The sequence below is a fragment of the Ambystoma mexicanum genome, chromosome 1q, assembly GCF_040938575.1.
Source record: "Ambystoma mexicanum isolate Mex_15411 chromosome 1q, UKY_AmexF1_1, whole genome shotgun sequence".
NCBI classification, from domain to species: domain Eukaryota; kingdom Metazoa; phylum Chordata; class Amphibia; order Caudata; family Ambystomatidae; genus Ambystoma; species Ambystoma mexicanum.
The window spans coordinates 1,359,813,055-1,359,838,766 of record NC_090922.1 but is presented as its reverse complement, the minus strand read 5'-3'; positions in this window follow the sequence as shown (position 1 = coordinate 1,359,838,766).

Sequence of the window (25,712 nt, the reverse complement as noted above, 5' to 3'; positions counted from 1 at the left end):
CAAATTAAGCCTGGAAATCGGGTGAACTGGAAGAGCCGACAGGTGTTTCGAGAATATGATTCTCTTTCTCAAAGCTCACATTGTCAAAACGATAAAAATGATTTGTATTTGTTGAAAGTTTCCCAAACAATCATAAAAAAGTTTGAAACATAAATGTAATTGTGTGATGTTAGTATTGTGACACAATTATCCACAATCTCAAAATAAGCATCACCCAATCTGTGGTGCCGAATGTGACAAATTGCCATGTTGAGAAAACATCTATTAAACATCATTACAAAATAATTACATCCATATATTTGTCCATGAGAAATGCAAAATGAAAGAAAGAAGGGGGGTTCCGGGGGGGGGGGGCGAGGGGACAAGGGACGGACACACGTACATAACACCGAAAGGAACAAAAAAGCAAAATTATATTTTTTTAGAATTAGAAAAACTCTGTTGCAGTTCGTTATTATTTCTACAATTCAACGAGTGACTTCTTATGTTGTCGACAGACATTGCAGAAGGTTGAAGGAGGTTGCGAGGCACTGAGCAGTGAGAAACAGTTAAATGTGTTAGAGGCGAGTTAGGATAAGTGACCATATCTATGCGGGTTGGGATTGGGGACCACAGGCCACAAGCAGGAGGACAGTGGGGGCAATAAACAGTCAAAGTGAGGAGAAGAGGGATTCTTATTTATAGAGATCGGAGGCTTGTATACCAATGTAGCTTCTTATGTCCTTAATAACATCTGACTTTTACTTTATTTTGTTTATGTCTTATTGAATTCAGTTGTAAATACGCACACACACTCATACACACAGAAGCACACATTCATCTTGGCTTTTCATTCCGAGTCCTTAAATCATTCTCTCTTTAGTTCAAAAATAAATTCTAAGCCTCAAAGTGTGTTTCACCGATTATGTCAATAATAAAAAAAAAGAACTTTCACAATTCTGAAATAAACATCTTTCTGTGGCCTTGTATGCAATGCCACAATATATTGTTACTCTTATACACAATTGTATTGCCTAACAAAGGAACATATGAATGCTTTCCTCAGTATGTAGAAAATACGCAATTTCTAGTTTTGTTACCTGTGCAGCACCCAATATGTGCTTTAGATTCAAGGAATTTGAAAAGCAATGTAATTCAAATACAATTTGTATTCATAAGCAGTTGTCTGTCCAATATCAATTAGTATTACTCAAAATGCGATTTCATTTTTAGTCAATCAACAAATTCAAAGTTAGACAGTATTGTTGAAAACTGGTAGGTAAAATCTCTAAAAGATCTGTGCTTAGTAATCAGCCCATAGACACATATGTACCTTTCAGCACAAAGGCAGTCTGCAAGCTCGTATTAAAATAGAAATAGAAAAGGACATGGCCAGGCTCTCAGTAAGACCCACGCCTCTCCAATACCCCGCGTGCTATAATTAGAAGCTCCTCCCAGAAGGCAACACTCACAGGTGCCCGTTGCCCGTCCACTGAGCGTTACTGTATGTCAGTGTGTCTTATGCAATTCCCTCTGTCTCTTTATGCACATGCTTCATCTACATATTCTAGCAAGTATATATGCAGTGTTTCTGTGAGTTAGAGCTTCAGTAGGTCAAAGGTTGTACAATGAGCAATTGTGAGCTTCTGCTTGGCTGGAGACTCAAAAGTGATTAAGCTGTTTCAACTATACATAAATCAGTGATTTAGCAGTTAGGATTATACACAGTGCTTTAAGTGGGGTAAAAAATTGAGGGGGGCCCTCGTTTGGGGGCGTGGCTTCCATTGCGGGCGTGGCCTAAAAGTGCACAAATCATAGTAAGGTGCGCAAACAAATATATAAATGTATTTGAGCATTTAAATATTTGTTTGCGTACTACTATGGTTTGTGATTTTTCAAGCCTTCTTTTATATACATAGCAATGTTACATATTTCTATGTTTATACAAGGTGGCTTGTAAGTGCACAAACCATAGTAAGTTACGCACACTTGTGTGCTTACCTTACTATGGTTTGTGTACTTTTCAAGCTGCCTTTTAAAAACATAGACATTTGTAACATATGTCTATGTTTATAAAAGACGGCTTGAAACGTAGCCATCTTTTATAAAGCGTTGAGGACGGACAAAACCCAAGGTGGCTTTGTCCGTCGACAAAGCTATATAAAAGATGCCTTGAATTGTGTACGATTCAAGCCGTCTGTTATAAACATAGAAATATGTCTACGTTTATAAAAGATGGCTTAAACGTACACAGTTGAAGGCATCTTTTATAAAGCCTTGCCAAAGGAGAAAGGCGCCTCGGGCTCAGTGATCTCTGCTTAGAGCAGAGATCACAGAGCCCGAGGTGTCTTTCACCCTCTGCGAACCCGCGGGCTCCGTGATCTAATAGATCACGGAGCCCGCGGGTTCGCTGAGGGTCAGTGACCTGGCGAGGGAAAACTAAGGGACTCTAGCTTCCTCTGATGGCCCCTCAGATAAGGGGTCATTAGAGAAAGTTACAGTGACTGACGGAAGTGCCAGCCAGTCACAGCAACGCTGTGCCTGGCTGGCACTTCTGTCAGCTTGCCTGACGTTAAAGTGGCGGGCGCATCTCCCGTCGCGGCTGCGGCCGCGGCGGGATAATGCGTCCTGCCATGGCGTGGTGAGGTCGGGGGCCCCGGCAGGGCCCCGGCTCAGCCCCACTTTTTGGAGACTGCCGGGGCCCGGCCCCGGCAGGCCCCGGCCCACTTAAAGCACTGATTATACAGCTACACACGTTGTTAGTTTGTAGCTTTTGACAGACTACAAATTAATAATATTACGTTATTCATATAGCGCTTTAATCTATTTACATACAACATATATTACTATTATTGCCCAATCGAAATTGGTAATCATGTATCGGCTTCAAAAGGATGAAAGGCTGAGTTGGCCTTGCCGGGTTCGCGACCTGCAGATCAAACACAGATCACAGAACTGAACCTTTAACCCGCTGAGCCAGTTTACAAAAGGTCTCTTTTCAATGTTAGTGTATAACATATGAATGCCACCACATTCATCTTTCAACAACAATATGAAAAGGTATCAATTTAAGGGTTCTTAATGTCAATGACTAGCTCTCACCTCACTTTCACCATTTAGGAATACAAAACTGGATATACTATTTCCTGGTGTTTTTATTACGTTTGATCACGTGTTCATACAGTTACGTGTGCACCCCTCATTTAGGAGAAAAGGAAAAAGTAAGCAGGCAATCCTTTGGCATGGAGTCACTTACTGTAGGGTTTGGCGGGAACATGAATGTTATTATGACTTGTCTTTGCGACTTTTCATAATCTCAACACACTGAAATTGTCTTTCCTCTGCTCTGGGAATTGTGATACAATGTCCCTATGGAGTTTCATGCAAACAGCAGAGAAATAAAGTTCTATCTTATAATGTTATAAATGCTATCTTTTAAGCGCAATATGGGCAAGCAGTGCACAAATACATGCATAGTCATTTGCCTTAAAAAAAGAGAGCACTTGTATTTTGAGGGTGCATGAATTCATATATGTTTTTGAGAGTACAGGTTTTGAAACATATTTTGCTAGAGAGTACAGACGCTCTAGTTCTAATGCATGCAGCACTATATTTTGTATACAGCTTTCCACACACAACTAATGTAGCTGTAATGTTTTACGTGCTCTTTGGGTGCAACTAACTTCGTGTGAATGCAAGCTTATATCACCATATATAGTATCTAGAGTCACCTCTCACCTCTTGCCCAGGGAAATCATTATCATTTAGGGCTTACCAGGGGTCGCACTTGCGACCACTGTGGTCTCCCTTGCTACCCCTAAAACGATTTTATTTTGTTCTATTTTTTTTAACACATTGAAGCTCCTTTTTGTTTCTAGAGTGGCTGGCTTTCTTGTTCAGGCTTTTTAAAAAACAGGGGGTTCTAGAAGTGTGACACTTTGAGCAGTGACCCTACATAAGAAAGAATAGGAATAACAAATAATGTGTCTTTCTGGAATTCTATGCAATAATTGCTAGATTGAAGATTTATTTCAGGCACACTTCAGGGGGCGAGTCACTGATTTAGACTGTTCTTAAATACCTCAAATTCACAATGTAGACACAATCCTCCAAAAAGCATTCAGAGTAGAATAAGCATCAATTTAGGACCATGTATTTTGCTTTTCATAAGTTGCGGTTATAGCATTTCTTTTTCTGCCGATACATATGGTGATACAATCTTCTATGAAATATATATCACGTTACAGTGATATTGTAAGCATATGTTTCATACTGTACTTAGAAACAATGCTATGTGATGCCACTTCCTGTTTTGTCAATGGGTAAACGGTTGTGTTCCATCGCTTCTCGTGATGTCACTTTGGGGTGGGGTCAAATAAATCACTTCCTGTGATGCCATCAGAGGTCAAGAGTCATGTGATGTCACTTCCGCTACCCCTGGCATTTTGGTGAAATGACATCCCTGCTCTTGCCAGAAGCAATAGGTCCACAAACTTATCTGAACCACACCAGAGGGACTACAAAAGTGAGCTAAAAAATCGGTCTTCCAAGTTGGTTATTAGGGGACCAGGAGCGCTGAACCACTTACAACATTTTAGCCACTGTAAGGAAGGTGGTGCTTCTGAGGGGGAGGAGGATTTGGGAGATAAACATTCAATGGATTAGTACCACCACCCTAAAAGCTGTCAGCGACAAAACTGCAGAGTCCAGAGTACCCCCTGATGGAGAAGAAACCTACGTATGAGACATCGATGACTGGGAGAACATCACTGACAGAGGTTGCCACAAAGATGAACTAGAGCAGAGGTAACAAGCTTTACAGAGCTGCTGTATACAAGCAGAGCAAAGACGCCAGAGGGAGGTGCCATCTCTGCAGGAGTTTCCGACACTGAAACTCTTTCAGAGAAAGAAGAAGAGGAGAAACGGAGTAACGGAAGAAATGCTGATAGCGCACCACAGAACGGGAAGAAGCAGAATGCAAGTAAGATAAAGGGGGAGGACTTGGGGGAGAGGCAGAGAAAATAGATATCAGAAGGGCCCAGAGAAAGGTCTAGCATGAGGCCAATAAAAAGAGAAAAACTGAGAAAGGCTCATTTGATGCATGCAGGGAAACAAAGACCAGTCAGCCGCCTAAGTCTAAGAGAGATGGGGAGAGCAATGCAATCATTGACTGTATGAAGGGAAACACACTCCAGTACCTGGCTCAACTGTAAGACAGACACAGTGAGAAGCAACTGTTAGAAGTTTAAATGCTGGGGATTGACGTCTAAGATCCAGGCAACTGTAAGAAAGACCGAAAGAGGAATTACATCATGTGCTGCATGCTGGGGAGTGAATTCCAAGACCCAGCCAACTGTAAGAAAGACTGAAAGAGGAACTCTACCATGTGTTGCATGCTGGGGAGTGAATTCCAAGACTCAGCTAAATGTAAGAAAGAATGAAAGAGGAATTGCATCATGTGTTGCATGCTGGGGAGTGAATTCCAAGACTCAGCCAAATGTAAGAAAGAATGAAAGAGGAATTGCATCATGTGTTGCATGCTGGGGAATGAAGTCTAAGGTCCAGCCAAATGTAAGACAGAATGAAGGAGGAATTGCATCATGTGTTGCATGCTGGGGAGTGAAGTCTAAGGTCCAGCCAAATGTAAGAAAAAATGAAAGAGGAATTGCATCATGTGTTGCATGCTGGGGAGTGAAGTCTAAGGTCGAGCCAAATGTAAGAAAGAATGAAAGAGGAATTGCATTAGGTGTTGCATGCTGGGGAGTGAAGTCTAAGGCCCAGCCAAATGTAAGAAAGACCGAAAGAGGAATTGCTAAATGTTATGCATGCTGGGGCGTGAAGTCTAAGGCCCAGCCACATGTAAGAAAGACTGAAAGAGGAATTGCATCATGTGTTGCATGCTGGGGAGTGAAGTCTAAGGCCCAGCCACATGTAAGAAAGACCGAAAGAAGAATTGCATCATGTGTTGCATGCTGGGGAGTGAAGTCTAAGGCCCAGCCACATGTAAGAAAGACCGAAAGAAGAATTGCATCATGTGTTGCATGCTGAGGCGTCAAGTCTAAGACCCAGCTAAATGTAAGAAAGACCGAAAGAAGAATTGCATCATGTGTTGTATGCTGAGGCGTCAAGTCTAAGACCCAGCCAAATGTAAGAAAGAACGAAAGAAGAATTGCATCATGTGTTGCATGCTGAGGCGTCAAGTCTAAGACCGAGCCAAATGTAAGAAAGAATGAAAGAGGAATTGTATCATGTGTTGCATGCTGGGGAGTGAATTCTAAGACCCAGCTAAATGTAAGAAAGAATGAAAGAGGAATTGCATCATGTGTTGCATGCTGGGGAGTGAAGTCTAAGGTCCAGCCAAATGTAAGAAAGACTGAAAGAGGAATTGCTAAATGTTTTTCATGCTGGGGCGTGAAGTCTAAGGCCCAGCCACATGTAAGAAAGACCGAAAGAGGAATTGCTAAATGTTTTGCATGCTGGGGCGTGAAGTCTAAGGCCCAGCCACATGTAAGAAAGACCGAAAGAAGAATTGCATCATATGTTGCATGCTGAGGCGTCAAGTCTAAGACCCAGCCAAATGCCTGAAAGACCGAAAGAGGAATTGCATCATGTGTTGCATGCTGGGGAGTGAAGTATAAGGCCCAGCAAAATGTAAAAAAGACAAAAAGAGGAATTGCATCATGTGCTGCATGTTGGGGAGTGAATTCCAAGACCCAGGCAACTGTAAATAAGACCGAAAGAGGATTTGTATCATGTATTGCATGCTGGGGAGTAAAATCTACGGCCCAGCTAAATGTAAGAAAGAATGAAAGAGGAATTGCATCATGTGTTGCATGCTGGGGAGTGAAGTCTAAGGCTCAGCCACATGTAAGAAAGACAGAAAGAGGAATTGCATCATGTGCTGCATGCTGGGGAGTGAATTCCAAGACCCAGCCAACTGTAAATAAGACCGAAAGAGGAATTGTATCATGTATTGCATGCTGGGGAGTAAAATCTAAGGCCCAGCTAAATGTAAGAAAGAATGAAAGAGGAATTGCATCATGTGTTGCATGCTGGGGAGTGAAGTCTAAGGCCCAGCCACATGTAAGAAAGACCGAAAGAAGAATTGCATCATGTGTTGCATGCTGAGGCGTCAAGCCTAAGACCCAGCCAAATGTAAGAAAGAACGAAAGAAGAATTGCATCATGTGTTGCATGCTGGGGAGTGAAGTCTGAGGTCCAGCCAAATGTAAGAAAGACCGAAAGAGGAATTGCTAAATGTTTTGCATGCTGGGGCGTGAAGTCTAAGGCCCAGCCACATGTAAGAAAGACCGAAAGAGGAATTGCTAAATGTTTTGCATGCTGGGGCGTGAAGTCTAAAGCCCAGCCACATGTAAGAAAGACCGAAAGAAGAATTGCATCATGTGTTGCATGCTGAGGCGTCAAGCCTAAGACCCAGCCAAATGTAAGAAAGATCGAAAGAAGAATTGAATCATGTGTTGCATGCTGGGGAGTGAAGTCTGAGGTCCAGCCAAATGTAAGAAAGACCGAAAGAGGAATTGCTAAATGTTTTGCATGCTGGGGCGTGAAGTCTAAGGCCCAGCCACATGTAAGAAAGACCGAAAGAAGAATTGCATCATGTGTTGCATGCTGAGGCGTCAAGCCTAAGACCCAGCCAAATGCCTGAAAGACCGAAAGAGGAATTGCATCATGTGTTGCATGCTGGGGAGTGAAGTCTAAGGCCCAGCCAAATGTAAGAAAGAATGAAAGAGGAATTGCATCATGTGCTGCATGCTGGGGAGTGAATTCCAAGACCCAGCCAACTGTAAATAAGACCGAAAGAGGAATTGTATCATGTATTGCATGCTGAGGCGTCAAGTCTAAGACCCAGCTAAATGTAAGAAAGAATGAAAGAGGAATTGCATCATGTGTTGCATGCTGGGGAGTGAAGTCTAAGGCCCAGCCACATGTAAGAAAGACAGAAAGAGGAATTGCATCATGTTCTGCATTCTGGGGAGTGAACTCAAACTAAAACATTTTTGAGAGATAAGTTGCATCATTTGTTACCTGCTAGGGAAAAAAAGTAAAATGTCCTGCCCCAGACTAAGAACGAGAAATTGCATTTTTTGTTATATGCTGGGAAATGAAGACTTGTAAGAAATAAAATAATTTGTTGCCAATTTGGGAACAAAGTTCAATGGGTGCGCCTAATCACATAAATAGTGAGGGAACCATGAAAACAGTTGCTGCTTGATGGCCAGCAAAGCCTAATACCTAGCCCAAGTCTAAGAAAGACTGCTAGGTTAGAAACATTGTTGCAGGCTGACCAATGAGGTCTGAAACACAGGCCATGCTCACCATGTCTCAGAGATAAGCAGGATCATATACTGGAAAAGAAGTCTTACAGTCAGCCCATGCCCTCAACAAGATGACGGAAAAGTGGAAACACTGGCTTATTTGCAGTAACCACATTCTAACACACAAACCATGGTATAAAAATTCTGAGAGAATTCAACAAAACATGCTGATGGAGGCAACTAGCCCAAACCGAATAAAGGCTCTGGGGGGTCCTAGGCATCCATTACTGTCGCTGTAACTGAAGTCCCATAACTATTCGGGCTCTAACAGAGACTGCACTAGTGACTCTGAATCATTTATTTTGAGCAAGGAGCAAAGCCCTAATGCTGGCAAATACAAGAAAAGAATGGAAGCTAAAGCATTGGATCATTTACTGTGAGATGTGGCAGAAACAACAATAAAATGAACTTCTGTAGGCATAAATTACTGAAGCAGAGTTTCATATAAATGAGCACACCTGCCAAAACGGGTGAGATTAAGGTACCTCGCATCTTGTATGCAATTCAAAATACTCCAGGTGCTCTGTAAAAGTAATATTGTATCGATTATTCCTGACCGGAATGGCCGGACAATATGCACAGAACAATTTGCACATGAGCTGGTGGCTAATCGCTAGCGAACAAGCCTCCTTTAAAGGTGCCTTCTTTCTGATTTGCGATTGGCAAAGGAGAAGAGTGCTACATGGATTATATGGCTGCTACCTGTTAGGCAGAATCATATGCAGTACCCGTTGGCAACACCACACACAATTAAGACTACAAGTGTAAGTACAATTTCACCTTTGGCACAAGCCCGTACAACACAGTAAAGTGGTAGCGATGGCTGAGCAGCCAGACTTATCTCAAGAGTAAAGTGAGCAGTACAAGAGTTTACACAAAATACAACAATTACTATGATTCAAGCAAACACTGATTCAAGGTTTCTGAGTAAAAGAATATACAGTTATTTACACCATCAGTTATAAAACAGTTCACTATCATGAAGCAACAGAAAATCACAGTCTGAATACACTACAACAACCCCTAATCAATTCTGGACAAGTTAGCTCAAAATGAAGTGTGAGCAAAATGGCACTCCAGCAATTTAACAGGGAGACAAAGGCAAGGTTATTTGAAATCAACAACACCAACAAGTTAGAGTCAGGGCAATCTAGAAAAGGCTACTACAACTAGGATTCAAGTCAATAGGTCTGGGCCAATGTTAATGGGTCAGAGTCTTTTCAGAGGATCACACAGTTCAGAGTAGTTCGCAGTTAAGTCTTTGCCAAGAGTTCAAAATGAAGTTGGTCAGAAGGAAAGTTATTCAAAGGAGAAGAGAAGGACAAGCCTTTGCAGAGGCAAAAGATTTTAAGCAATCCAAAGTAACTCGGTCGGATGGAACGAACTACCGTATTTGCACAGTACCTTAAATGGAGAAGAATGCTGTAGCTGAGGCAGTTGTTCCTGGCAGTTCCTGCAGGCTCAAGGTTCCTGGAGCATCTGTAGGGGGGACAAGAAGGAGGACAGCTGGAGTGTCCTGCACTGCCAAGGGAAGAAGCCAGCAGCGGAGCAAAACGTTGAATAAAAGGAGCGCTCCTTAAAACCCTAACTGGTTCTCTTCCCACTGGCTATCCGATCTACTGCAGCGATGCACAGCAGATTTGACCAGGAGAGGGAGGCCGGTGTTTGGTGTTTGGCGAGCTGGTTGGTCCCACCAAGCTCAAGGGAATAAGACTCCTTTCAGAGCTTCTCTGTCGTTGAAGTTTCGGGCGATTCGGACCTGTAGCAGGGCTTTGCTGGGATGTCCAGTAGTTGTAGCAGTCGTCTTCCTTCAGCTTCTCTTTGGTTCTCTCAATCCATTGGCGACTCTGCCTTCCAGTCCCAGAGACTGGCTTTTTATGCACCACATCCCCCATTCACAGAGCCTGGCTGTCAATCACACAGCAGGGTGGCTGTCCCGGCAGGACAGTCACCTAGCCAATCAAACTAGAGTGCGACTTGGGTCTCCAAGGAGACCCTGTGCAGGGAGCCTCAAACCCCTCCCTCACATCCTGTCCACCCAGACACTCAGGTGCCTAAGGAGGGCTTCTGTGCAGAAGCCCGCCAAAGGACGGTGAACAAAGAAACCAAACCTGATTTGGCGCGCTGAGTAAAACACGAGAAAGACCTTTAAAAAAACAAATGGTGAATAAACCCAATCGGAAACCAAATAAATATGAAAGGGGTCCAGCAGGTTAGAGTTTGAGGCTACCACCATAGCCTCTAACGGTACCGAGGCTATTTTCATAGCCCGCGGGTAGAATAAAAATGGTAGATACCACTGCCACCAGCCAAATCGTAGAGAAAGGGAAACAAAATAATGTTCCGTGAGAATCAGACAAAAGGGGATAACTATCAACCCCTCCAGTACTCTATTGGAAGATAGGGTGTACTAGGTCTGTAGATTCAAAAAGATTAGTAAAGTCAATGGTAACTTTACATGTTCTGGGAGACAGTAGTCAGTCCCAGAAAATGGAGTTTAAAGTGGAAAGTCTGAAAATGACAACCCTGTGCACTGCACTGAAGGTGCTGTGTGACACAAAGTAAAAAGATGATGATTATGGAGTGGGTGAGACTCCATAGCAAAACATGTACAACACACAGCAAAACACATGTAAGAGTGGGAAAAAAGGCTCACACTCTTACCAGGCCAAGAAATTAAACCCTAGAAATCCAGCAAAGCTGCTGAGGGACTCAACAGGTAAGGGAAATAGGGAAATTAACCATTCTGGAGAATTCTCCCTAACACTAGCCCCCCCCCAGAGTAAAGGGACAGGAGGATTTAATCCATCCCTGAACGAATCTCTTCACTCTAGTCGTTCAAACATCCTAGGGAGACCATCAGCATTTTGGTGGTGACATCCTGACCTGTGCTCAATGGTGAAATCAAACTCTTGGAGGCAGATTGACCATCTTAATAGTTTTGGGTTTGACCCTTTCATTTCCATCAACCATCTCAAGCTTTGGTGGTCTGTCTGAATCACAAAAGTAGAACCATACAAGCATGGTCTAAACTTCTTCAGAGACCACACAATAGCAAAGCATTCACGCTCAATGGTTGCCCATCTTGTTTCTGGTTCCTTCGGCTTCCTGCTGATGAAGCAAATGGGGTGCTCCCTACCTTTCTCATCCAGTTGACTAAGGACTGAACCTATAACTGTATTGGAGGCATCTGTCTGCACAATGAAGGGTTGGTGATAATCAGGAGCTCTTAGGACTGGAGCTTGACAAAGGGCTTTCTTCAGGTTTTCAAAGGCTTGAGTGCACTCCTCATTCCATCTGATCTTTTTAGGGAATTTTGGAGAGGAGACCACATTCAAGGGAGAAGATATGGTCCCATAGTTCTCTATGAAGTTCCTGTAGTATCCAGTGAGATGTAGGAAGGCTCTCACCTGGGTTTGAGTAGTAGGGGTGGCTGTGGGATGTCTCAACCCACTAATCCAAGTCCTGCAACATCACTGGGCATTGCTGGCAGCAGAAACCTCGGAAATGGCCGCTGGAAAGCATGCTGCTTGCTAGAAATCACCAGAAAGTGTGCAGTGAAAATCTGAAAAATAGGCCACCATCTACTGTTGCCTATGTCAGTGGTAACACAGGAGCCACTGCCAAAACCCATCATTTGGCTGCCCACAGAGCAAAATCATTGCAAAAGAAGCAGAGCTGTTATCAAAAATCCATTTCTATCTGGTGTCATTTTGCAAAAATCATGGCTCACAAACCAGCCAAAAAGATCCAACCTCCTTGTTGGGTGGTCCACATCATTCTACTGCAAGAATCTACATAAATATAAGGTCCACAGAAGTATGTGTTATCTGAACAAAGTCCACTTTTGAGGATTGCTTGCTGGAAGAAAGCTATCAAAAATGGGTGTAATACCGTTAATCACCTCTATCAAAAGCCGACGATTTAAAACCATTTTGTGTAAAGTTGTACATTGAACCAAACTATGCCAAAGAAAGACTTGCTATCAGAAGCCTAAGAGGTGGAGACAATTCAAAACTATATTCTGAAAAGGCTTGAAGTAAGAAATTGTTTGATGTATGTGTTCAAAATGTGAGTTATATTATAAGATAAGACAGTTTTTAGACATTGGGTGGCTGCCCGTTGAGTGTCTTGCTTCTTCATAGATCCTTAGTATAAGCCTATCCTTGTTGGTAAATCTTTAAAGCGCATCTTTAATTTTTGAAATCTTGACTCTGTTCTGAAAAATCTACCTTCACAAAAACCTCTGTAACTTTTGCACCGCACGTCCGAGAAGAGAAATCTTACTGTCATTCTGAAGCTAAGATCCAAAGCTTTCTAACGAACCTAAAACGACATTCCTTATAGTTTTTCCATAATCATGTGTCCCGCACGCGGAAAAGTTGCTGCAAATTGAAATTTAGCTCAATTTCAACACATGTCAAAATAGCTGTTTCTTGTTTCAACTGCTGAATTTCATTTTCAATTGATAATCATTCATAATCATTGATAGTGTTTGTTGACCTGAACCAATCCAAAGTATTATTCCTATTTATAAAAGTGTGATATATATATATTGTTCAATTCTTCAAATAAACCTTTTAATTTGCAAAACAAACCTACTTCTTGGCTCAGTGAGGTCGCGGAGATCCAAAGAGAGGGGCGTTATATACCGGTTCATCATCCAGATTTAAATAACTTTTGACATTAAAATATATAAATAGGGGTTTCCATTGGGCATCCCATACTGGGCATTGACTTAGTTGGAATGCTGAATTGAAGTCACTTACAGATTGGGGGCTCGTAGCGGGACTTCTGGATTAGATCTACCACTTGTGCAGCTTAATATAGTACGCTAACTAATAGGATACATAAATCCTGTTGGGCGACCACGCTGTGTTACGCTGTAAGAGCAACCCTCAAAAGGGAACGCTCTAAGGAAACAGTCTGTTTTGCAAAATGAAATAAAAAACTTCTGTAAGTCAGGAAGGAAATCAAGTTCCAGAATGGCGAGATTGGTAGACATCAAGATAGCTAGAGAGCACCTTTTACATAAGCTATTTGTGAGAGGTGAGTGGAATAAGCAGGACCAGAAAGTGTGTTTGCAGGCAATCACACAACAGGTCACTGCAACTGGGTTAGATATCTGGAGAGATCAGGGTCCCTTACATGTGGCCCTGAGTGAACTATATGTGGCTCCTAAGGCCAAGGATGAGCACAAGATTGCCAAGATAGCGGCATATTTATAATTATCTATGGGAGTGATACAGGACAAATGTGCTGAAGGCCAAGATCTGGCAAGTAGGCAACTGATGACATTAGAGAAGGCCCAATCTGATCTGGACTCTTCTGAGCGGAGGCTGCAGAAGAACCAGGAGTCAGAAAACGGCAGTATATAATTAAAATAAAAGAGGATATGGGTATCCTGCAACAGGAAAGGGCAGACCAGGATACAAGAATTCTGGCCTTGCAGAAGGAGTATCAAGAAGGTTTGGACTCCCTACTGCAGAGCCAGAAAAAGCTGGAGCAACAACTGGATTTCAACAGGGCATGCACAGAGCAGTTAGCCACCCTGCAAAGCCTCCTAGATAGAGAGAAGGCAGAGAGCAACAAATTATTTCTGAGAGACCTGGACACCCAGGCAGAATTTGAAGAAGAGCGCCAGAAAGCTGGTGCCCTTCAAAGACAGAGGGATGACCTGGCAGCACAGAGGCAGGTTCTTGTGCAGGAAAGGGACACCTTAGGCCAGGAAGTCTGTCACTTAAAAGGGAAATTGGAAGAAAATCACCTGGCCCTCCAGGGACTGGGTGACCTCCAAAAAGAGCATCAATACTTGTTAGAGCACACCAGGAGGGTTGAAGATGCTCTGGCAAGGAATTAACAGGCCAGTAGGGACGGGACTCAGGAGGTAACCCTCCTACAGCAAAGATTTGCCAAGTACTCCAAGATTAACCAGGAAGCACAGAGAGAAAATGAGGCTCTCTGAAAGCACAACGATAGGCTCCAGCAACAGGTAGCCATTCAAGAGAGACTGATATAGTCTAGTAAGGCCTTGATTGAGGAACAGAAAGCTCAGGCTCTTGCATGGCAACAGGGAGCAGGGGCTGATAGAGATGAGGTTAGCTGGGAAAGGGAAACACCTGAGCATAACCTCAGGAGCCCTAGTACCAGAGGCCTTCATCTCTCCCAGTCCCTGGACTCTGCCACCCTCATTTCCCCTGGTGCACGTGAGCCTAGGGCCACGGGGATGGCAGATTACTATCCAGTCAGAAGTATGGGGCTCATAGGCCAGTACCTCCCAGGAATGGATGGGCGGGCAACTGGGTATGAGCACCCAAGTACTGTGAAGTTTAGTGGGGAACCCCAGGAGAGTAGGCCTACTAAGGGCATCCTGAAAACCGCCCAGTTAGGTCAGTGGGGGGGGGACCCATCAAATTCTGGGAGCAAGGAGGAATCAGAAGACTCCTCTGAGTGCCCGAGGACACAGGACACTAGGTCCCCACATTCTGCCAGCCATTCCCAAGCTTGCAGAAACCTAGAAGATCAGACGGGCACCTCTGGGAGCAGTGCCTCTGAGTCAGAGGATGAATACCAGGGTTACCCGAACCAAGAAGGCCAATAAGTCAAAAAGGGCCTTGCTTAAGGACCCCTTAAAACAGATTAAGGCAATAAGGAGTGTCATCACGCCTTATCACAAGAACGCCAAGCACTCTGGGTGGGAACACTTAGAGCTTTTTGAGCAAATGATGGAGACTTTCCATTTGAAAGACAGCAGTAGCTGCATTCAGTACGTAAAATGGACATTCTCCCCAGAATACTCCAGTTTCTTTGCGGGGCTGGAGGACCAAAATCATTCAAGATGGTCCACATATAGGGCGGCCATCTTAAAGCACTTTTCTGTTCATAAAAATCCTCAAGAGGCTCGCAAGGCAGCCTACAATTTACAATGTGGGGAGGATCAGGCCCCACAAGAATTTGTGCAGGAGTTGAAGCGTGCCTTTGCGCAGACTACCAGAAGGGTGCGCACGGACAGCAAAGAATTTGTTAATACGTTTTTCCATGCGCTGCCAAAATGCATCATGACCCAGTTAGTGAGAGATTTTCATGAGAAAAGGTCACTAGACTGGGTCATTGAACAGGCCACCCGGATCTATGAGGTGCAGAAGCCCATAGAAAATAAAAATAATGGGAAAAGCCCCAAACCAACCAGCACCCCTGCTGCCGCCAAGGTGGCAGAGGTAAAGGTTGCCCCCATTTTGGATTTTGAGAATGGGGAGCCTAAACACCTGCCTGCACAGAATAATTCCTAGCCCAGAAGGCCCTCGGGCCAGTCACAGACAGGGAGTCAAGGAGGTCGTCCCACAAATGGGATCCCTCACTCTCCTGTAAATCCCCGCTACAAGGGAAACCGACCCATCCTGGGTTATGTGTGGACCCCTCCAGCCCAAGGGGGGGATCCAACCAAGCACCTAACCCAGGGAACTTCCCTCCTAACTTTCCCCAGGAGGGCAGAAATTCCCCAAATCCTGGGCAGAACTTTTTCTCCAGGTACCCACAGAACTTCCAACCCCAAAATCATCCACCCTTCTTCCCCCACTTTCCTGAGCCCAGACAACCTAATCCGGGAGAGGGGAGGCCAAGGGTGGAGGGTTACCCAAATCTCCCCAATTTATTACCAGAGAAGGGATAGCTATCCTTCCCGGGATCAGCCCAGGGGAGAAAATAGAACCCTGTATCAGCCTGAGCGGGTTTCACAGTTAGAGCGCCAGGTCCAAAACGTGGCACAGGATCTGGGTCGCATGCTGAGGGCTCAACAGAACCCTCAGATGAGCATGCCGGCGTAGAATGCCCCAAACTCTGGACCTGGTGCTCCAGAACAATGACGGGGGCAGCACCCCAACTACTCACCAGTTCCCAGGGAGGAGGCACAAGGGGAAGGGGGCTGTAAAGCCTTGGAGGAAGCTTCCTTCCCCACTTGTAAACAGCCCCTGGAAACCCAGGAGCCGGAAACAAAATCTCCTACCCCTGAAAGTCTGCCAACCAAGGAGCAGAGAGGGGGTAGGAGAAAAAAAGGACCCAAACAGACCCATTTTGTGGAGGAGGTACAGATCTTCCAATTTGAAGGAGAGGGATCCTCAGAGGATCCTGGGAAAAGGATCTTCTCCTTCAGAGATGGGGGAACTCCTCCCAAAGAAAAATGGGTCCCAAGGGATTCAAATTCAGACTGGGTCGGGGGCGCTGTTGCGCACGACAAAAATGGCCGCCTGATTGTTGAGCTCCCACTCCACTGAAAGATCCTTCGCATAAAAATCCATCTCAGACTGGCCTGGTAAGCCTCAGACACAGGCATCCCTAGCCTGAATACCCGTGAACATCCGTTGAAATTCCTGGGCTCTGGTGACCGAAGGGGCCGGAGTTGTGCCGTCTCAAATATTGGCCGGCCCGCGCAGCGGATGAGACCCAGAATTGAGCACCGGGACGGCCCACTCGAGTTACCGTGGCTTCGGTGCCCCGAGAGGCCCCAGGTGGGAGGAGCCTCAGTACTTGACCGGCTCCCGCTCTTTGCTCTGAAGCTGCGCCACTGGGCTCCCTGGCGGATCTAGGGAGACGAACCAAGGACCGGACATACGATCAGGGAGGTGTGTAACCCGAAGGATCCTGCACTCTGGGGTCCGGAGATAGACCCCCAAACCAACGCCCTCCCAATTCACGCGACGGGCCCCAGATCTGCATCGTGGTTCCCTGGGAACTGGAAGACAACATCCGATCAAGGTGAGGTGGATACAAAAGAAACTGTGGGGGCCCTGGGATTTGGGGAACGCCGCTGTCCGAAATAATCCTATCACTCCTACGAAGGATTACCTGGGCCCCATACATCCCCTGGTGGAGCAGCTTGCCGGGCTGGGGCCGGCTCCCACTTGGAGACCCCAGCGCATGAACTAGGAGCCTGCTGGGAACCCCGGGAGTTAACCACACACCCCCCATCATATCCCACCCGGCGACCAGCGGATGCACGCATAGTCCGATTACGGCCCTGAGACTCCCATAAGCCGCCATTCCAATAATACAATACGTGGGAGGGCGCAATCCACTCGGGCAACTGAGTGGTCCCCCGGACGACGGAAATACACTCTCGCGTCCCGCTCCCGCTGCAAGGCCCGATACACGTTGAACAAAACTGAGGCAAGCGGAATACTCCCTTACCATGGCCGCCATAGCGAACACCACAATGGAAGAACCATCCGGGATGGGTAGGGGCTCTAAGACCCCAGGGAGCAAGAAGAAAGGCCCGATGGATGCCTACACGGGCAATCAAAACCTAACCACTGTGGCAGACCTGCATGCTGACGCTGATGAGCCCTCGAACCCGGACCCTGGCAATCAAGTGGATAAACTAACGCCAATAGTGCAGAGTGGATTCCTTTCCGTCAACACAAAGCTGGATGACATTGTTTCTACCATAGGCTCCCTTAAGGCTAGAGTGGAAAAGGAGAGTGTGCGTGTCACAGAGGCTGAAAATAGGATAAGCACTAATGAGGACACCATTGCTCATCACACCCGAGACATTGTCTTGATCAAAGAAAATGTTGTTAAGTTACAAAACAAATGCGAGGATCTCGAATCAAGATCAAGAAGGAACAATATCCGTGTAGTGTGGGTATCGGAACCCTTTGGGAAAGGCCAGATGGAAAGACAACTGGAGGAATTACTTAAAGCCCTGTTTGGGCGGGAAACATTCTCTGAGCATTTTCTGATTGAAAGGGCAAATCGTACACTGGCCCCGACTCCTAAGCCGGGTGCCCCGCCACGTACTATAATTGCAAGACTCCTTAATTACAGGGACAGAGACACTATCCTGCGGAAGGCAAGAGAGGCGGGAACGCTCCAGTTCAATGAAAATTGTATCCCTATCTATCCTGATTTCTCTGCGGGGGTGCAAGCAAACAGGAGATCCTATGAGCCAGTCAAGAAGCTCCTGCGGGAGCGCCAAGTCCCGCACAACCTCATTTTCCCAGCCAAAATGCAGATCCCGCACGCAGGCAGAGCACATTTTTTTGAATCTCCGGCTGAGGCTACACACTACATCGAAACCTCCATATCTCTCCCTCCTAGAGGGGGCGGACCAGCACAAAACAACAGGCCCAGACCGGCGGACTGAAGGGGGAAGATAAACTCATGAGGCAAAGGCAGGTACAACACAGGCTCTAGCATAAGCCGTAGCTGGGAAAATATGTGTAATACTTATCGGCCCAGCCAATGTGTTTAAGTGGAGACTGGGACCCAGTCGGCGGCCACGTGAAGCAACATGGCTACCCTTGGAATATTCCACGAGTTTGGTTTCATGCATCGTCGAGTTGGGGGTGACAATGAGGGCGGGGGGGATTTCAGGGGAGTTGGGAGTAGACGTGACAGTCTTGGACTGGCCCTATCGAGGCACAAAGTTGGTAACTGGGATTTGAGATGTAAAAATGTGGTTGCATATGGACCAGGACTGAATAGAATTCAGGAACATTATATAGGTGCTGTTCAAGAGTATGGTGGATATCAAAAAAATTGGTAATTACATCACCAGACATAGCCCCCAGGTGCTGATGCTTCAAGAAACTCACATGGTGGGGACCAGTAATATTCATACAATGTAGTTTGAGAGGAACTTTTTAATGAGGAGACATCTTACAGTGTACACTCGTGACCTGTAGATGGATGCTGCTGTAGCTGTTAGTATCTTTCTTATGTGATATTTATCTGGGTTATTTTCTGAACTTTTCTTTTGTCGCAGGTGTGTGGGTCAGCACGGAGACATAGAGTTCCTAAACTCCGTATGAAAAATATGAGAAAAAGTTTGTTTGTGCCCACACCTAATTGCGCCAAACTTCTTATGTAGCAAATTACATTCACAAAAGTCAAATTGCTTGATATGAATAATCTTTGGTTTATTTGGTACGGTTTCTGCCCTTTTTGGATGACATGTATTTCGGCATTTAACTAGCGCCTTTATCAAATCCGGGCTGTTCTCATATAAAAACATAAACACAAAATAAAATAACATTTTGAGTAGCATATGACTTGATTGCTATCTTTTCATTAATTACACGTTGTGTACACGAGATAGTGAGCCTGGTTGTTATTGTGAGCCTTATGAAAAACATCCCTCAATGTGACAGACACCTGAAAAGTGACAAGCAATTGATACCTCGTGTAATAGTGAAGCAAAAGAAAAAGTCAAACCATTAAATGCGTCGCAGAAAAAGTAGGTTAGACCCGTATTGGCTTAAATATCCAAAATGAAACACATTCAAAATTGATCTCTTACCCTTGCTTATCTAGGTTGAAGTCCCCCTTCCGGGAAATATTTTTTTAAGTCGAATTACGTAACTGTAGTCCTAGGGTTTGATCTCTCCTAAATAGAAGAAACCAAATGTTCCATTTATACTGATGCTAGCTGGGATAAGCGCATTTATCTCATCATTATCCATCTTTTGTTGTAGATATGTTTCTCACGGTTACATGCCTACATTTGAATTTAGTACTTGCATTGCACCCTATGTTCCAATAATAGTGCGGTATCCCATTACTGAGGAAAATCCAAATCAGCGCTATTTATTTCATACTTGATTTAACCCGTGATGGCAATAATATGGGACGTGTGTCTTACCCTTCTGCTCCTGGAGAAAGGCACACCTACTCCATCGATTTCACACTTTTTGGAATGTTAATTATAAAATTGGTGGCAATGACCATGAAAGTTATAGTCCTCCCTCCTCTTAAGGAAGGGAAAGCGCAAACAATTGATTATATTGTCATGTTTTACGGTTGTGTCCACTTCCGCAAGTTTGTTTACCCAAAAACAAATGTGTTTGTTTAAATCCCACGATGGGAAGCATGCTCGCCTCTGTAGGAGGCGTGTTTGTTCTATTAATCCGGGTGGTTTTAGGGCTTACCTGCAAATTATCTCTATCACGCCTCACGCGTCGGGGGTCCCGTCATTGCTGGAACCAGCTCCTTGTTCATATGGAGCCTTAGACCTGTGGTCCTTCTTCGCTTTCTGTATTTTACGAGGTATCAATTGCTTGTCACTTTTCAGGTGCCTGTCACATTGAGGGATGTTTTTCATAAGGCTCACAATAACAACCAGGCTCACTATCTCGTGTACACAACGTGTAATTAATCAAAAGATAGCAATCAAGTCATATGCTACTCAAAATGTTATTTTATTTCAATTTTATTTTGTGTTTATGTTTTTATATGAGAACAGCCCGGATTTGATAAAGGCGCTAGTTAAACGCCGAAACACGTGTCATCCAAAAAAAGCAGAAACCGTACCAAATAAACCAAAGATTATTCATATCAAGCAATTTGACTTTTGTGAATGTAATTTGCTACATAAGAAGTTTGGCGCAATTAGGTGTGGGCACAAACAAACTTTTTTTCCAGTAATATTCATATACTGCCTAAATGGGGCACCCTAAGGTACTATACAGACTATTCATCGCAATCTAGAGGGGTCATTACACTGATTCACCCAGGGTTGGGGTTAAGGCCGGAGAATCATAGGATTGACCCTTTGGGGAGGTATGTTCTGGTATGGGGAGAGATCGCTTCCCAGCGCCTTCTCCTAGTCAACACCTATGGGCCCAATATTGACTACCCCGCCTTCTACATAGAATTATAACAGATAATTGTTTCGCTTGAAATCTCAAGGGTCATCTAGGGTGGGGACTTTAATCTGGTCCTTGATCCGGTGCTAGATAGAGCTTCTAAGGCGGTCAGAGCTCCCAGTAAAGCAGCCCTAAATCTGGTACATATCCTATCACAACTTCTGTTGGTGGATTCCTGGAGGGAGCTACATCCTGATAGTAGAAGATACACATTTTACTCGTCCATGACTCTGAATCCAGGATCGATTACTGGTTTATCTCTTCATCTATGACGACGGCACTGCAGGGGTGTGAAATTTTGCCTCGTACTATGTCAGACCATTCCCCAGTGTTGTTAGATCTAGTGCTCCGGGGAGCGTCCGTGCCCGCCAGGAGGTGGAGAATGCCGGTAGAATGCTTGCAGACCCCAGGGTATTGGAAACACTGCATGTTGATATGGGAGAGTACTTTACAAACAATATGGGATCGGTCGACAAAATTTCAACAGTATGGGAATCCTTTAAGGCTTGGATAAGGGGGGTGGTGATATCTAGGTCTGTGGGTATGTTGAAAAGAGTGAGAACTGAGCAATCAGAGGTCGAAAGCAAACTTGACAGGCTAGAAACAGACTACATGCACACCCAAAATAAAGACTTATTGTCTGACATTCACACACACCTGCAAGAGTTTAATAGACTGGCTAGCAGAGAGATTCAATATATTGCAGACCCCATTAGAGCTCGAAGATATGGAGAGGGGAATTAGGAGGGTAGAACACTATCCATCTTACTCAAACAGGATAAACAACCCACCCTGATCACTAGTATTCGGACAGCGAAAGGCGATATCCGCCTCACTGATACGGATATAAATGGGGAATTCTTGGATTTTTATAAACAACTCTATTCAAATAAAGATTTTAAATCACTCCCAGAAATTAAGGCATACCTCGGGGCCCTCTCACTCCCCAGACTCCCTGAGGAAGACCGTCTGGCCATGGACCAACCAATCACCCCAGACGAGATCACAGAAGCAATTAAAGTGCTTTCGTCAGGTAGGGCACCTGGGTCGGATGGGTTGGGGGCCGAATTTTACAAAGAGTTCCACAAGGAACTCGTCCCAGTATTGATGCAGGTATGGGAAGAAGCTCTTGATAGTGGCATTCTGCCCCCCACCATTAGGGAGGCTATCATAACGGTCCTCCCCAAGCCATGACGACCTCCACAGGACGTATCGTCGTATAGACCCCTGTCACTTATAAATACTGACGCTAAGATATTCGCTAAAGTCCTGGCGAACCGACTTCTCCCTGCTGTACCTACCCTTGTACACCCTGACCAGAATGGGTTTATCCCCACAAGATCCACTGCTCTAAATCTCCGTAGGCTTTTTGGTATCATGGCACAGATAGACCCGGCGAGAAGTGCGGCAGCCATATCCCTCGATGCGGAAAAGGCATTCGATTCCGTCTCATGGGTCTATCTCCTGGCGGTTCTGGAAGCATTTGGGGTGGGCCCCAACTTTGTTAAGTATGTCAGTTTATTATACACAAAACCTGGTGCACGAGTCCTAACTAACAGGACCATCTCTGATATGTTCCTACTGGGCAGAGGTACAGACAGGGCTGCCCATTCTCACCCCTACTGTTCGCATTAACCATCAAGCCAATGGTGGCTGCGGTCAGACTGAGACACACAAATCGAGGGATTCTGATGAAGGGGTCCACCCAGCTGATTTCACTCTATGCAGACGACACACTACTGTATGTTAGAGAGCCCGAGGTAAATATAGCACCCATAATGGAAGAGATACAGGAATTCGCAGAATACTCTGGGTACACTATAAACAGAAATAAATCTGAAATATTCCCACTTACCCCGGCCACTAGGTGTCCTCTCACCACAGGAGGGCTTAAATGGTCAGACCACAACATCAGATACCTTGGTGTTCTGGTATCCAGAGACAAACACACGCTGTACTCAGATAATCATGAAACTGTACTACGCACTATAAACACAAAACTTCAGATCTGGGGACGCCTCCCAATCTCATTGGCGGGTAGAGTAGCGGCCCTCAAAATGGTTATCGTTCCCAAGTTACTATACCTCTTTGTAAATATCCCCATATGGCCGGGCAGAGTCTTTTTCACCAAACTCCGATCCATAGTGGTCACATTTCTCTGGGGTGGAAAAACGGCTAGAATAAGCTGGGAAAAAATGACGGAACCATATTGCATGGGAGGCATAGCGGCCCCTGACTTTGAGCTTTATTACTATGTTTCCCAGGCACAGTTTGCAAAACACTGGTATAAGGCCCAAGATAGTACACCCCATGCATGGATAGAAGAACATACCACACATCCCATCTGTCCTCTTTGATACAAAATATAGGGACACGTGCGAATATAACCCTGTAAGCTGCACGGTAAGGGCATGGGAGGCAATATTCAAAAGACTGAAGATTGAAACACCCTATAACCCGGAGATACCTTTGTGGAACTTCCCGGGCTTGCCTCCCACACATGATGCTAGCGCACAAGACTTGTGGGACCCTGACAGGGAAATGAAAGTGGGAGATATGTTTGTAGAATGGAAATTTGTGGAACTGAGGTTGCTCTTAAGGGCATTGGGAGATGGACCGCTCAAAACCCTCCAATACTATCGTATGAGGTCCGCATTTATCAGGAGGTGGCCGCTATTTCCGGACGAACCAGTGGTTCATCCGTGTATATAACTAATAACGACCACAAACGGTCTGGGGATCTCCAGGCTGTACTCTGCGGTTCAGGCATACACCCCCATGCTGAATTGTGTTAGGGAGAAGTGGGAAGCAGATTTACAGATGTCAATTGAGGAGGAGAAATGGGCAAGGTATTGCATGCTTACCAAAAACGTCTCACTAAATTCTGGGCTAAGATTGATTCAATTCAAAATCCTAAACAGGCTACATTATACACCAGCCAGAGTTGCACAATTTGCACCGGATGCCTCAGATTCCTGCCCTAAGTGCAATTCACCTCAGGCTGAAGCTTATCATATGTATTGGAAATGTCCGCTGGTGACAGGGTTTTGGAAAGAAGTGGCAGTATTGCTGGCAGAGATAACACAGATTCCCCCTACGTTGACCCCCCAGAAATACTTATTTGGCGATATTGGCAAATATTCTGAAAAAATGTGTAGATTATTCAACATTACGTGTGCCATAGCCAAAAAATGCATACTTCAAAAATGGAAGAGTTCCGCCCCACCCAGTATGAATCATTTTTTGCAAGAATTGACACACATAAATAAGGCAGAAGAACAGTTTGTTATGACCCAACCTGTATCATGCAGACCCAAGGACATGTGGGGCCCCTTCAGAGTCTACTTTGCAACATGATTGAGAATGATGACATGTCCTCGTAACAGTGTAAACAGAATTAAATTAAGATGTGTTCTTGTTGTATATACAAGTTGAACTGTGCTACGGTGCTGCTGTGCTTTTGTAACCACGAATAAAGAAAGTTTTAAAAAAACAATTCAGACTGGGTAGATGTGGGGACTGATCTAGCGCCGCCCATCATCCAATCCCAGAACCAACAGCATCAAAATCCCCTGGTTCAAACCCATCCTGGGGACTGCCTCCAAAAAGGGGGGGCGGCCCAGAACCGGAACCAGGGGAACTCAACACTTCTCCCATCTCTGGTTGCCACCTTTTTCTTGCAGATTCCCAAGACTTTCCACAGAATTCTGCCCAAATCTCTTCTCTCTCCATGTCCAAAACGAAAAAACTAGCCCACCAGTTGTCCAAAAATGTGCATTATCTGTGCCCCCTTGCGGAGAAGGAGGGAAGATACTATGCCCGGTTCAAGTACAGGGGCAGGGTACAATTTTGGCACTGGTGGACACTGGATCCCAAGCTACCCTTTTGTCCAAAAAGGCCTTTGATGAACTAAATTCAGGAAGGGGGGAGAATTACCAAATTCCTCTCACCTCTCTTCCTGGACAACTTCAGAACTTTGACAGGAAGGAAATTCCCATCAAGGGGACTGTGGATTTGGACATTAAAATTGGGCGACACAAGGTGAAATCCAGAAGGTACCCCTTGTTTACTGGGGAATGCCCTCCTGAGAAGGTTGTCACCCATAATAGACTGTGTAACCAAGGTCCTCTGGACCCAGACTAGCCGACCAATAAAATTGAAACAGATCGTCAACCATGTTAGTTAGTTTAAAAGGCTCATGCCACGTGGTTGAACAAAAATCTGACCAAGTAGAATTTCACTTCCAGAACAACCAAATTCCAGACGTGACAGTAATAGCAGTAGGATAACAGACTGGTGATGGCGGGGTCCTCTCTATTTCTGAAAATCAACCTTCCTTCCAGTTTAAGGTGGTATTCCACACTGGAAGGAAACACTCTGAAATTCTTTACCAATCCACAATCAGACATTCCCACTCCTATAGTTCAGAAAGATGTGAAATCAGCTCAGAGCCTGGCTGATATTCAGCAAATTGGAGAGCAGTTGTTCATCCCTGTTCAGTTAAATGAAGGGAAGGACTCTGTTCTCGCCTGATTGTGTGTGAACAACGGTAAGAGCTTCATCAGCAAAGCCATGTTCCGCCAACTCCCAAAAGATCCAGCCATTCCCACATTCAAACTGATAGACAAATGGGAAATGGATCTGGAAACACCCAATTCCAAACATCTCCTGCCAAGCAGGTGTATGCCCAAAATCTCCATAGGCAACAAGAGCATAGTTCATAATTGTTGAGTTGTGCGAGACGTCACTGCCACCTTTTA